The sequence below is a fragment of the Tursiops truncatus genome, chromosome 5, assembly GCF_011762595.2.
Source record: "Tursiops truncatus isolate mTurTru1 chromosome 5, mTurTru1.mat.Y, whole genome shotgun sequence".
In the NCBI taxonomy this organism is placed as follows: Eukaryota; Metazoa; Chordata; class Mammalia; order Artiodactyla; family Delphinidae; genus Tursiops; species Tursiops truncatus.
In genome coordinates, this window is record NC_047038.1 from 18,877,276 (window position 1) to 18,891,408 (window position 14,133).

At 42.0% G+C, this 14,133-nt stretch overlaps 1 long non-coding RNA gene across 1 annotated transcript; it reads right to left on the minus strand.

Annotated features, from left to right (window-relative positions):
- Positions 1–6,636: 6,636 nt before the first annotated feature.
- LOC141278671 (uncharacterized) lies at positions 6,637–11,169 on the minus strand. The gene is made up of 3 exons (XR_012331707.1): positions 11,128–11,169; positions 8,698–8,845; positions 6,637–6,712 (listed from the first exon to the last, which is right to left on the minus strand). It is a non-coding gene; the product is annotated as an uncharacterized lncRNA (long non-coding RNA).
- Positions 11,170–14,133: the final 2,964 nt, after the last annotated feature.

A 14,133-nucleotide genomic window follows, 5' to 3' on the forward strand; every position in this document is an offset into this window, starting at 1 on the left:
CATCGACTTACAAAATGAAGAATAATCCTTATCATAAATTTCAGTAGTTTTTATTCAGAAAAAAACTCCCACATTAACTGTAGTCTCCAATGCTTCCTCTACATGTTCATAAAAGAATTACTTTCCGAGAGAAATGTTCTAGGTAGTCACCCACTGCATTCTCTGGTGGTTGGGAGTTTTAGCATTTCACAAGTGAAAACATCACTTTTTCTTATTGTTACAAAACCTGGATTTTGAACATGAAGCCTCAAAGCAGCAGAGTATTGCTGGTAAAAGTTGAGTTGCTAGAAACCATCCTGTTGGCTTTCATTTCAGTGACTTCCTACCACTTTTGTTCACTGATGTTGCATGTGCTATAGGTGTCCGCCTTCACAACTTTCCACTTGCGTGGAATTCCATCTGTTTAATCAAACCGAAACAAATTGTAGTGGCAAGGTCCTTGTACCTTAAAAGATTTCCTTCCTGATATACTATCTTGTTAACCCATTGCATCATTCCGAAGAATAAATACCCCAGCTCAGCACACAGGAAATGTAACAACAACAACAAAAAAAGGAAATAGAGAATATTAAGATATATACATGTATGTATCACACACACACACACACAAAATATATGGTCTATGTAACAGAAGAGTCACACATTTATTAAACATATATAATGATATTTGCCAAGCGCATTTCTTGGCACTTCCATGTGCCAAGAAAATGTAGCTTCGTTTCTCTGTGGCTAATTTCATCCTCCTTATGTGTTCCCATCCTATTGGATGGAGAGGACGTTTAAGCACATCAACAAATAACTGATTATTTAAACAGTACTATTTCAGTCTAAATTTCAATCTATTCATATATGATACGATACCATGAATCAGAGCTTGTTCGAATGGTTTCTTTTGGGTGACTCAGTCCTTCAGTACATGCTCAGACTTTCAGAATTCTCCTCTCCCTTTCGGGCAGCAGCTGGGTGAGGGAGGGGCTTTGCTGTGCTCTCTGTGGTGTCCCTGGCCACATGCTGGCTGCTGTCCTCTGAGCTCTGGCTGCCCTGCTTCTGCCCCGGGCATGCTGCTGGTGGCCGCTGCTGAAGTCTGAGGCTGGTATGACTGGCCTGTGTTCTCTCAGCTTGACCTGAGACCAAGGTTCCTCTCTGGTGACCTGGCCCCTGAAGGTTGGCTGCAACCTGGCTTCAGAGCCACTTTGTTTCTGCCTGGGGATTTCTGCCAAGCTGGACAGTCAACATCACCAGCAACCCTCCTCCTGCCAGCAGGAAACTCTGAACTCTCTGTGTCACCTGAATGCCAAGGGCAGCTCAAGAGGGCCAGCCCAGACTCTGCCTAAGCGCATGGAAGCCCAACATGCCCTGCAAGCCAGTTTCTCCCACCTTCACAAACAGGAGTAGGGCTGCTCAGCTAATTCAGCAGACCTGTCCCTGGTGGGACTTCAGCCAAGGGAGGAGGCCAGGACTCAGTCCCTCCTAAGCTGCCTCTCTCCTCCCACCCTTACCCCTTCACAGGTTCTTTCCACACTCTTCCACCAGCTTTCTAATCCTCCTTCCTTATACCAAACCTCAAGACCAAGTCACCAGATCACGTTCTTCCCGTGTTAATAGGACAAATAGGAGTTTAGAAACATTATCCTTTTTTCAATGAAAAATCAGGTTTTATTGTCTCCACCAAAAAAAAAAAAAAAAAACAAAAAACTTATTTTGGTTCTCAGAAGCCAAACAGTGAATCTTTTTCTTTGCACTCCGGCCACAAAAAGTTCCAATACACCCCCACTGCCCCCCACCTCCCTTTCTCTGCAGGCCCTAAACAGGAAAGCTCAGTGATAACATCTCCGAAATCTGTCATCCTCTCTCCGTGTGCAAAAGGGAACACAATTTCAAGGGTCTCTAGGGTTAATAAATCAATAAAAGAACGTGATTTTTTTTCACGTTTTATTCACGTTTTATTCACGTATTTTATTCACGTTTTATTCTGAAAGTTAGCAAATCTTAAAATTGGAGAGATCTTTATTTATGGTCATGGACTCATTCTAGCATTTACATGATAGCAGTTTAGAGAAGACTTTTGAAAATCTGACATCTCATGGAATTGTTTTCACCTTATTTTACAGGATTATTTCCTCTTTCATGTCTTGTTCGGGCATCCTAAAATAGCTTAATGACCCTCTCCATACAGTTTTAATAAAATATGAGTTCGAGTTCTTTCAATCAAAAAGGCTTCAAAATACTTCGACACTCCACACTGTATTTGGGAGATGATCTCAGACTTTATCACTTAAGTAAGATTCTGAATTCATGCTTCTGAACTCAATATGAAGCTTTAGGTATGTTTCTAAGACTCTGTACATAATTCCCTTGTTAAAAACAAAACTGTCAAAACAAAACTGTTATTTGATTGTCTATAAACCCGGAACTCAGGAATTTTAAAAAGAGTTCCAAGAAGTCCCTGGGGGCTTCCCTGGTGGCGCAGTGGTGAAGAATACGCCTGCCAATGCAGGAGACATGGGTTCAAGCCCTGGTCCGGGAAGTTCCCACATGCCGTGGAGCAACTAAGCCCGTGCGCCACAACTACTGAGCCTGCGCTCTTGAGCCCGCGAGCCACCACTACTTAAGCCTGCACGCCTAGAGCCCGTGCTCCGCAACAAGAGAAGCCACTGCAATGAGAAGCTCGTGCACCGCAACGAAGAGTATTCCCCACTCGCCACAACTAGAGAAAGCCCACGGGCAGGAACGAAGACCCAATGCAGCCAAAAAAAAAAAAAAAAAGTCCCTAGAATTATATGCAATATTTTGTAACTACATTTTTATGGGAGAAAAATCATAGGTTTCATCAGCTCATCAAACTGGGGATTTTGATTCCCATCAGGTTTAAAATTTCTTCCGTGCTTTATGCTTGCTAATACTGAGTGGCCGAAATCAATTATCTGAAAGAAATTGAATATAAATGACAAATTACACTTCGCAATGAAATAATTAGGTTGAAAGGTTCTTATTATGAATGAATTATTAAAGGTAAATAACTGTGTAGTTATACAAGTTTTTCTTTAGAAAAGATGTAAAAAGCAAAGGAACGGAATCCCATCTTCCCTAGCCCTTTCTTCTGTACTGGACGGAGTGCAAACTCCTTGGCATGACACAAAATGCCATTTAGAACCTGACCCTACCCAGCCTTTTCAGATTTGCCTCTTGTCACTTTGCCCTTACTCTGTATCTCAGCCAAACCCAATTATTGACTTTCCTCTGACTCTCTCATGCATTTTCAAACCACTCTGTTCAAAACCTCCTGTGTGGCAAACTCCTACCTACCCTTCAATGTCTCTTCTCTGTCCCTTTCATAGTTAGTCACTGTCACAGCACTCTGTACAGCTCTCTGCCATACTAGGTAACACACTGCATTGTAATTGTTACTTCCATGTCCTTACCCACTATTAACAGAGACTATCTTGAAGGCTGGGATATTATCATCTTCATCCCATATCCATAGGACTGAGCACAGAGGAGAGACTCAATAGATGTTGATTGAATTAATAATTAAATAAGAGGATTCAAGAGGGTCAATAAAGGACTCTGGCAGGGGACAGTGGGAGGCAGCTCAGCCTTTGGACAGAGAGACACGAATTCACTATAGTCTCATGAAACTATCGAGAATGATACCTTGTTGTCCCAGCAAAGATCTTCACAGATCAGCTGGGAATAGGGGCAAGTTATGGCAGCTCAGGCCTCATGCCAGAGCGGAGCGCCCTTCCGTAAGGAGGCCTGGATTACATCAGGCTCCCGGAGGCCTCCTCTCCCACCCTCTGCTAGCTTAGCCTGTACTACTGTCCCTCTCATTTCTTTTCTTCGTGCTCCCACTACTTTCCCTGTCATTGCATCACAGCCCTCCCCCAACCATGCATATCCCTTTTCCAGAATGGGCCAATGAAAAGGACAAGGACCTAGATGACTTCAGTGAAGTTGGGTAGTCGTGAGCTCTCTTTGACCAGCCAGTGTTATGGACCTGCATGAGGGGTTCACAGTTCGCAGAGCATTGTCACATAGTCACATATATCATCTCATTTGATCTTAACTTGGGCCCAGTTATCTCAGGTTAGCAGATGTGGGAGAAAACACAGCAACTTCAATCATCTAAGGTAAGGTGCCTGGATAAATGCAGGCTGGAACAAGGTCTTTTAACTCTATTTGCACTTTGAAGCTCATGTTGGAAAACAGGGCGAAGATAGATGACGGTGTCCTTAGTGTAACCCAGTATTAATAAACATGATTCTGTTGCTCTAACAGTAATAGACAGTAAAAAATAAAGGCTATAAAATGAAATACAAATGTATCCTTCCCTACTCCAGCCCCAAGATCCTCATTCCTGCTTCCCCCGAGGTAACCACCAGGAAAAATTTCTTGTGTATCCTTCCAGGAATGTCCTTAGTGTTTATGTGTGCATACATATACATGATACGTGTTATATAAAAATATTATATCAGTGTCACAACTAGAAATATGTATTATGTAAATATACATTTATGCACAAATTATAAGACCATGAAAATGTAAAACATATAACCTAAAATCATGCCTATATATGTATGTATATGTATACATACACACAAAATAATTCTCTATAAAATCCTACTTAGATGTGCTATGTGCATATACGCATAAGAATATATGCATACATACATGGAGTCAGCCACGGACCTAGCACTGGATGTTAAGGGACATGGCTGGCAGTGGAAGTTGGTGACATTATTATTGTTTCTGATGGTATGCCAAATTTAATGAAGTGAAATCAGGTAGCAGTTTTTTGTTGGTGGAGAGGATAGCTGTTTGTGCAATGCCAGACCTCCCACTGGGCCCAGGCTGGTTTGGCCAGAGTCCTCTTCCCTAGAAAGCTTGGTTGGTGGCTCCCCTTATTTAGTGACTCTCAGTTGCTTTCCTGTGACAGCAACTGCTTGTGACCAGCTGAGCTCCGAGACTGATCTGCTGGTTGCTTTGAAACACACACATCCAAGTGCTCAGTGGGGTTGTCTAGAGTGGGCCTTGCCTGTTCATTGACTCCACCTGGCCCCCCTGCCAATGACTGGAGGGTAAAGACCGTGTGTCAATCATCTTTGTTGCCCCGGCACAGACCCCACACCTGGATGAGCGTTTGTCAAACAGATCTGAAGCTGTTAACTGGCACTTAACGCAATACCTCACTTGCAAAGTCTCCACAGAGCCCATGGAGAGGTAGCTGCCCTTTCTTAATGAACAGTTATCAAGAGTAACCTCTCTTCTAGACACCATTTGGAAGTAGATCATCTACCTTGAATGCTTCCAGCTTCCTCTTCTATCCTCATACTGCTTTCAAACTGGCAAACTGAAGCAAGCCATTCAATGTGATTTCTATGCTTGGCAGCTGGGGTCATTAGGACCGGGGAAGCAATTGTTTTATGTTCTGAAATACTCATGCAGAGTTCCTGTAATCTTTGTTCTACTGGGGAAGAAACAGCCTAGAGTCTCTTAGGAAGCATGCGGTGAAAAAAGAGAATAAAACATTAGAGAACAACAGCAAACTGGAAAGAAAGATAAAAGACCAAGAACTGCAGCTCTATAAACTCATATACACACATTTTTTAACGGTGTAGTTGGTAGACTTGGAAGCAGTGAGGTTTGACTGGAACGCACCAGATGGGAACCTGGACTCAGTCCCAGCTCTGCCGTGGAGTTGCGAGGCGTGAGGCAGAACTGCTCCTGGCCTCAGCCTCCTCCCCGGGGGCATGGGTTAACTGGAAAAGATGAGGGGAAGCTGACACAATAGTGGCATTATTGCTCTGATGAAGATCTAAGTGGAAGAATTATTACACTTATCCTGAATGTAGAGAGAGAGAGAGAGAGAGAGAGAGGAGAAGTTACAGGGATATGGATTTTGACTCAGTGTAAGGAAGAACGTTCTAGTATAATGTTTTCCCAAAATGGAATGGACTGCTTTGCAAGGTGATAAAGTCTTTGGTCCTGGAAAGATCTGAACCATCCTGGATAGAAGAGTGTATTAGGTGGTTTTCAAGCTCCCTGACATCTCTTAAGAATATGTTTCTATGACTAGTTGAGCTCTAAGGCAGCAGCGTCCAGTTGAATTTCTGCGGTGATGCGAATGTGCCATATCTGGGCCGTTCACAATGGCAGTCACTAGCTACGTGTGCCTGCTGAGCACTTGAAGTGTGGCCAGTATGGTGGAGAGACTGAATTTTTCATTTAATGCAATTCTAGTAAATTTCAATTTTAAAAGCCACATGTGGCTGATGGCTACCAAATTAGCCCAGCTCTAAAATCCTACGGTATTTTTCTAGCTCCCATCACTGACTACCATATTATCATCACATCACACTCTGTCCTGGACCCTGTATATAAAACTGCTTTCTTTAGGATACGGTCTTGCTGTAGAAGAAATTACCTTCTGAGAAAGAAGTAAAACCCATTTAAAAACATGGAAGTGGATAAAGAATAAGAGTAGATAGCAAATAAACTACTGCCAAACTGGGAAGTGCGCTCAGCCAGAGAATCTACTGCACAGCCGCAATAAAAACACTGGTGTTTCTAAGAAGCGTAAAGGTGTGAACACCCCCCTGACTGCGGGGGTGGGAGGGAAATAGCTCTGAGCTCAGTCTCCCACCAACCTGCTGCTGTGCTGAACTGAGGATCCTTCCTGCAGTGCACGCTCGATGAGCTGCCAGTCTTCTTCCTATACATTTTAAGAGTGATAGAGATTTAGAACAGTGTGATAAAGTAACCTCAGGCTTCATGACAGTTCACCAGAAAGAGGAAGTTGTTTGAATTAGAACTTATCATTTCAGATCAGGAAGAAACTTCGGAGATTATATAATCTAGTCTCTGTGTTTTACAGAGAAGAAAACCAAAGCCCGAAGCCCAGAAAAGCCTCGTGACTCGCCAAGCTCATGTGGTTATTTAAGAGTAGAATATTACATTTCTGTAAAAAAAAAAATCGTATGTAGTAAATAACAAATAGTTACTCATGTAAAATGTAACCTTTTTCTTAAAAACAAACAAACAAACAGAAATAATGCTTCCCACGAGCTTATTAGAGATGACGGAGAGTCAAGGGCATCATCAACAGCTTTCCCGTGGAAAGTTTCAGTCCTCTAGTGTTTCTCGAGAGTGTGACAGAGGCCTTTATTGGAGACCTGGTTGAAGGACTGGACTGAACTTCTGCTCAGACTTTGCTAAGACAGCATCTCCCCAAACTCGGTCCAGAGAAAAGCTGCAACGTGCTCAGGGGATGCTCTGGGGCCATATTCTCTCCAATCAAGGCTCTGCAGCAGTTCCCAAGAAGAAATTCTTCCCGCTCTTGGTTCATAGACCATCCTTGTATGTTTGTCCCCCAGAGAATGGCAAAATCTAAACAAACAAGTTCTATTTTCAATTTGTCTTCCTGAAAACCAGGCTTCACCCACATGAAACTAGCTAGCATGTTTCAAATGCTGAAGGCTTCTAGGTACTTTCTGAGTTTGCTCTGACTCATGTCTTACCTACGTATATATCCTCAATTAAAAATAAAATAAAATAAAATAAAATAAAGCAGAGAAATGAGGGCTCTCTTTCAATGTAAACAATTTGATTCTTCCCACATCCTCATCTTTCCTCCATTACCAGGTAAAACTCCTTCTTTTTCCTTGAAATGCGTATGTAATTCAGATAACATATTTGAAAGATTATTTATGGAGCATTTAAACGTAAGAATTTCAGCAACTTAATAAGGAGTACTGTCCCATCAAGTGCTATGTCACAGTCAAGCTATGATCTAATCAGATTGCTTTTCACAATGACTAGCAGATTTTCACGATGTCATTCACCCATACAAAAACCATAACTGCCTTCCTATTGGGATCCTTTTGTATTAAATGTGACCACCCGAGTCTGGCAGCCTATGATTAACCTGTTCTTTCCCCCTCCTATCAAACTACATCTTTAATGCACCCCCAGCCCTACTCCAACACATTCTCTCTTTTCAGCCAGGCACTTCCCCTCATCATGCTCTCTCCCACAGATTCTCTGTATGGTCCTCTTCATGCCTTCTTTGCACAGCATCCCATACCTCATTCCCTCTACTCAGGACCATCACCTCCTCCAAGAATAGGCTTAAAGTGACTTCTCTTTCAGAAATCTTCCCATCTAAGCCCATCCACACTTGTGTCCTACCACTTGTCTACTCTGAGAGTCACCGGCATGTTTTGTTTTGTTTTGTTTTGCATTACCTCTGTGCACAAAGCTGTAAACCTGTAGAACTGGAGAGATGGGAGTGAGGGCAGACTATGCAGGTACCAGCTGGCTTTACCCCCATCGTTCTCCAGATGAGGTTCAGATTGGCCAAGTGATATGTCCAAGATCACACAGGATTCGAAGCCACATCTCCAAGACAACTGTTCATTTCACCACACTATACTACCTTTTAGTTTCAGATCTGCCTCATACTAAAAACTGAGAAAAATATAGTGTTATATAATACCTAAAGAAAAATTCGTAACTTCACTAAAGTGAGGCTTATGTTTCTATTGCTAAAAATTATGGCTGTGGCAGACACTGCTGGACCATGTTTCCCCATCTTCCCATCAGTGAGATGCAACCATGAGATGAACTCTGACCAATAGAGTGGGTGTAGAAGTAATGTATGCAGCTCCAGGGCTGGCCCACAAACACCTCCTTACACACCTCCACGCCCTCTCCTCTTGCTCCTGGTGGATACTGGTGACCTTGGAGGCCAAAGTTGAAGATGGTGGAGTCATGAGATGGAAGGAGCTTGGACCGGAATTGCCACTTGGAGGAGAGCTGCGTGGTGATCTAGAGCACTCACTCTGACCTGTGATGTGAGCAAGAAACTGTGATGTTAACAAGAGACGACGTTAAGCCATTGAAATTTTGGCTAGCATTTACCCAAACCAATATACTTTTGTTACTTAATTCTTACAACATCTCTGTGAACTAGATATTATCCCCATGTTACAAACGGAAAACCAAGAATTAAAGCGGTGACACTTCTCGCATGACGCCAAGATTTGAACCCGGGTTTATCTGACTCCACACGCTTTACTTTCTTTTTTTTTTGATGAATGCAGAGGTTCCTGTGATGAAGTTTCAACTTAAGAACTTTCATAGATAGAAACCATCTTATGCATCAGCTCTGCTCATCGCCAACAGATGGCAGCAGCAGCTGCCTATAGACTGTCACTTTGAATTTGTGAACAAGTGGATTTGGGAATATCATAAAATAAAACATAACCCATATGTGCATAGAGGGATTTCTAAAAGTTCTGCTGCCTTTTCTTTGGTGAGGGATAATTTAACCTTCTTGAGAATTACCATTGCAAGTTATGTAAGCTCATGGGCCTTCTAATTCTCTCCTCTGAAAATGAGGAAGTTGGTCTAGAAACATTTGATAATCATACGTTCCCTTTAGATTCTGACAGTCCAATGTGCAGATGTGAGAAAATACAAAAAGCTGACCCTGTAAGCAAATGTTAAGCGTACAACTCACACTGGGCTGCCTCCCGCTTCCCTAGAGGAGACAGGCTGGGTAGTAAATTATGTTCTGTGATTACTCTCACCAATGGGTAAACCAGGCTACAACTAATGCCAAATTCAAACTGTATTTATTTATGTAATTGTATACTTAAAATAATATCGAGAAAAAGGAATCATACACAGAGACACTCAAAACCAAGTAAGCAATGTGAAGGACGTATTATAAAGAATGAGGCAGTAGAGCAGGAGGGTTGAAAAAATAAGCTTTGGATCAGGACAGTCCTGGGGTCAAAGCCCTTCTCTGCCACTCACTCACAGTGTGGGCCTTAGGTAAGTTTCCCAGCCTCCCGGAGCCTCAGTTTCCCCATCTATAAAAATGAGGGAGGGTAATACATCTACACCATAGGTCTTTGTGAGGGTTACACACAATATGGTCCAGAGGGCCTGGGGATGGGATAGTGAAGGTGGTGGGGATGATGTAAATGGGATTATATTAAAAAGCTTTCGGTTGACAATAAAATCATAAATAGCAACTGCAAGTTAACTATTTTCTCTCACTTATCGTATTAACCCAAGATGTTTCCTGGTGTCTGTGCAGCTTGAATTCCCTAGATCATCACACCTTCCTCAAGACAGAGTCACATCTTTTTATTCTCCAACATGCCTGGTTCATGGGCACAGAAGGAGTGTAAGTCAGTCTGTGTGGGAATTAGAACACTCTCTTTGCTCTATCTCTAAGCGTTCGACTTCAGATTTTCACAGAGCACCACAGCTGGCCACAGAGAAGAGGGAAAGAAGGTCTGTCTAGTGGGATGCCTACTGTGTGCTATAAAACTATAGAACTAGGGAGGGGGAATTAAAAAGGGAGATTGGGATTGACATATACACACTACTATATATAAAAGATAACTAATGGGAACCTACTGTATAGCACAGGGAACTCTATTCGGTGCTCTGTAATGACCTATATGGGAATGGAGTCTAGAAGAGAGAGGGTATATGTATACGTATACCTGATTCACTTTACTGTACAGTGGAAACTAACACAACATTGTAAATCAACTATACTTCAATAAAAAAAATTTTTTTTAAATCTATAGAACTATAGGCTCTAGATCTGTCTTGAATACTCTGGTAACCGCTTACCGCATGTGGCTCTTTAAATTCAGATTAATTAAAAGCAAACACAATTAAAAACACACTTCCTCACACTAACCACATTTCAAATGCTCAATAGCCACCTGTGGTGAGTGGCTACTCTACTGAACAGTACAGATAGAGAATATTTTCATCATTGCAGAGAGTTCTACTGGATGGCGCTGCTCTAGGACCCTACAGACAGTCCCTGGAAGCTGAAGAAAGAGAACTTGAGAGTCAGGGCCTTCTGACCACTACATTAGTCCAGACATGATCAGGATGGGGTGTTGGAGTTAAATAGTGAGACGGCAGAAATAGAAAAGGTCATAAAGGACGAAGAGTCAGTATTCAGGGACCATTTGGATTTGGGGAGAAAGAAAAAGGGCGGTGTGGTTGCCAGTCTCTAAGATGACCCCCTTCCCACAGTGATCCTCACCTCCTGGTATTCATGCCTTGGTGAGTCCCTCTCACATTGGAACTGACCTGTGACCAGTGGGACATGGTGGAAGTGATGGTGTGTGACTTCCAAGGCGAGGTCCTAAGGACGATGTAGCTTCCTGCTCTCTTGGTTTGCCCAGTCTGTGGGAAGCCAGCCACGATGCTGTGAGGCTTTCCAGAAGTCCTGTGGGGTGGTCCACAGGGGAATGAACCTGTGAGACATAATAAGTGCTTATTGTGGTTTTTAGCCACTAAATTTTGGGGTGATTTACTATGTAGCAATAGAGGAGGCATCAGGTTACTTTGTGATTTTGAGCTTGGGTGATGGTGGAGCTAATGAACCATTTTCCTTCCTTTCAAAACATAATAATCCATATAAGCAAGCCACTTTGTGATACAATCCCATGTGAAATTCAAAGAAACAACTGTCCAGCGACTGAAAAGTAGATAAACACTATTTTATCTCTCACAATAGTCTCTCCTGAATGTGCCATAGGGGGATTACTTTCAAAATACACACTTAGCTAAATCTGTTTAAAATCTGATTTCCCCATCTTATCCTCAATATTGCCTTAATATTAAATTAGTTCCAAAATTTATCTTCAGGATCATGTAAAAAAAAAAAAAAATGCTACCATAAGCTCAAGCCAAGTAGGCTTTTGCCATTCCCTTCTTTGATTAAAGTTTTACTATGTGGATCTATATTAACCTCTGTCTTTTCAGGGTCCCACCTTCTCATCAATTGCATTCTGTACAACAAAAGGGAACCCAAGAGCCATCCTGAAAGCAAAGAATCCTCTGTGAGAGGGAAAGAATGGGGAAGAGAGAGTGAGAGTGTCCATGTTACAAGTACAAACAAGCAAACAAATTCCCTGCAATTTTTTTTTTTTCATTGGTATGCTCAGCAAAGAAACCCGTCTCAGGAGGCTGCCTGGCTCAGGCGAGTCCACTTACTATCAGTGTGACACTGAGCATGTCGGGGAGCATTTCTCTATCTCAGTCTCCTCATCTGCGAAATCATAACATCCATTTGCTAGCTTGTGAAAGGGTTAAATGATCTCAAACATGGAAAGCGACTCACATAGTGCCAGCCACATTGGAAAAGCGTTCAACAGCTATTAAAGTTTATTATATCTAGATTACGGGAAATTTATTATACAAAGGATAACTGACTTCAGATACTAGTACTTGAGTATCCCTCCTAAAACATGCTTTGCTTGTCTCTTTTGATATTTTGAGACAGCTTCTTCTATCATTGTTAGGACAACGAGGTGGCCGTGATGTTGGTGTGACATTGAACAACATCCATCACCTCTGGACACAGAAGCCATAAGCACTTTAATTCTGATTTATAGCATATCATATGTGACAGACAACTCTTACAACCAAATCATTTTTATATCTTTCTGCACACTTGTTTCTGATTCTGAACAGTTGACCCCTGAATAGTTGGGGGGTTAGGGGGCACCAACCCTCTGCCCAGTGGAAAACTGTGTATTACCTTACAGTCAGCCCTCCGTATCCAGGGGAACACATCCACGGGTTCAACCAACCATGGAATGTGCAGTATCGTAGTACATATTTATTGAAAAAAACCCACCTGTAAGTGATCTGCACAGTTCAAACCCGTGTTACTGTTCAAAGATCAATTGTACATATAATAAAGCTCATTATACTATAACTGCTGAATCTCAATATCTACTATGAGCATTCAATTCAACTCCACAACTATTTTTTGAGCCCCTACTATGTGCCACAATTCTAGGTACTTTGGCTGCATCAATGTACAAAAAGTCAAAGATACCTGGCCCCATGAAGCTTACGTTCTAGTGGGAGGATACAAAAAATAAACAATAAACATAGCATATAAGTAAATTATACAGGATATTAACAAGTGATAATTACAATGAAAAAAAGGAAAAGCAGAGTAAGATGGATGAGAAGTGAGGCAGTGGGTGGAAGTTTGCTATTTAATAAGGCTGTCAGCATAGCCTCATAGAGAAGGTAAGATTTGCACAAAACCTTGAAGAAGTTGGCTAAGTGTTCCAAGCAAAGAGAACAGTTAGTGCAAAGGCCCTGGGGCAGCAGTGTGCCTGCATATTCAAGGAACAGCAAGGAGGCCAGTGTATTTGGAGAAGAGTGAGGGTCAAAGGGCAGATGATGTGGGGCCTTTTTGGGCATTGCAAAGACTTTAGCTCTTACCCTGAGGGAAAAGCAAACCACTGGGGAATTTGAGCAGAAGACTGACATAATCTGACATATTTTAAAAGTATCCCTTTGGCTGTAGAGCATTGTGAATAACTGTAGGAGGAGAGGGTGGAAGCAGGGATCCCATGTAGGAGGCTGTTGTAATACTCCAGGTAGAGGTGATGAGAGCTTGGCAGGATGGCAGCAGTGGAGGTGGTGAGAAGTGGTCAGATAATACAAAGATTTTACCTTTCTCAGTAGTATTTCAATTCAATTCATGCCTCAATAAAATGCTTTAAAACGTCTTCTGAGGTTGACGGATGTGAGTATACTCATTTGCTCTCCAGTTTTGTAGCTTTCCCCTAGATTAAAAAAAAATTTTTTTTAATTCTCAGAAAGAAAAACAGCTGACAAACAACTTTTTGATACTCTAGGAACAAATTTATGATATATTGCACATTTCCAAAATGCTCACACACTATGAAGTCATTCCTATCCAACTGGAAAAAACCACACTTAAACACACACAATGATTGCGAGTTATGCCTCAAATCTTCAGTCCTGGATCAGAGAAAAAACCAAGAGCTCTCCCTAGCACCTCTCAAAGCTCCCTCTCATTCCCACCATAAAAGCGTGCAACCACCATAGACAGTGTGGTTAAAGAGTAGCTGGAGAAAACTAGGGAGGCCATCATGATATGACGTGAAAACGGATCCTGAAGATAAACTTCACATTTCAAACTGGATTAGCTACTTCTTCTTAGTAGTTTTCTCTACCTTCAATAAAAGGAATAAAAGGACGGCGAGACCCTCCTTCCATTGTAACTCCTTCTCCCAATCAAGTTTAGTCTCCTTAAGGTCACAG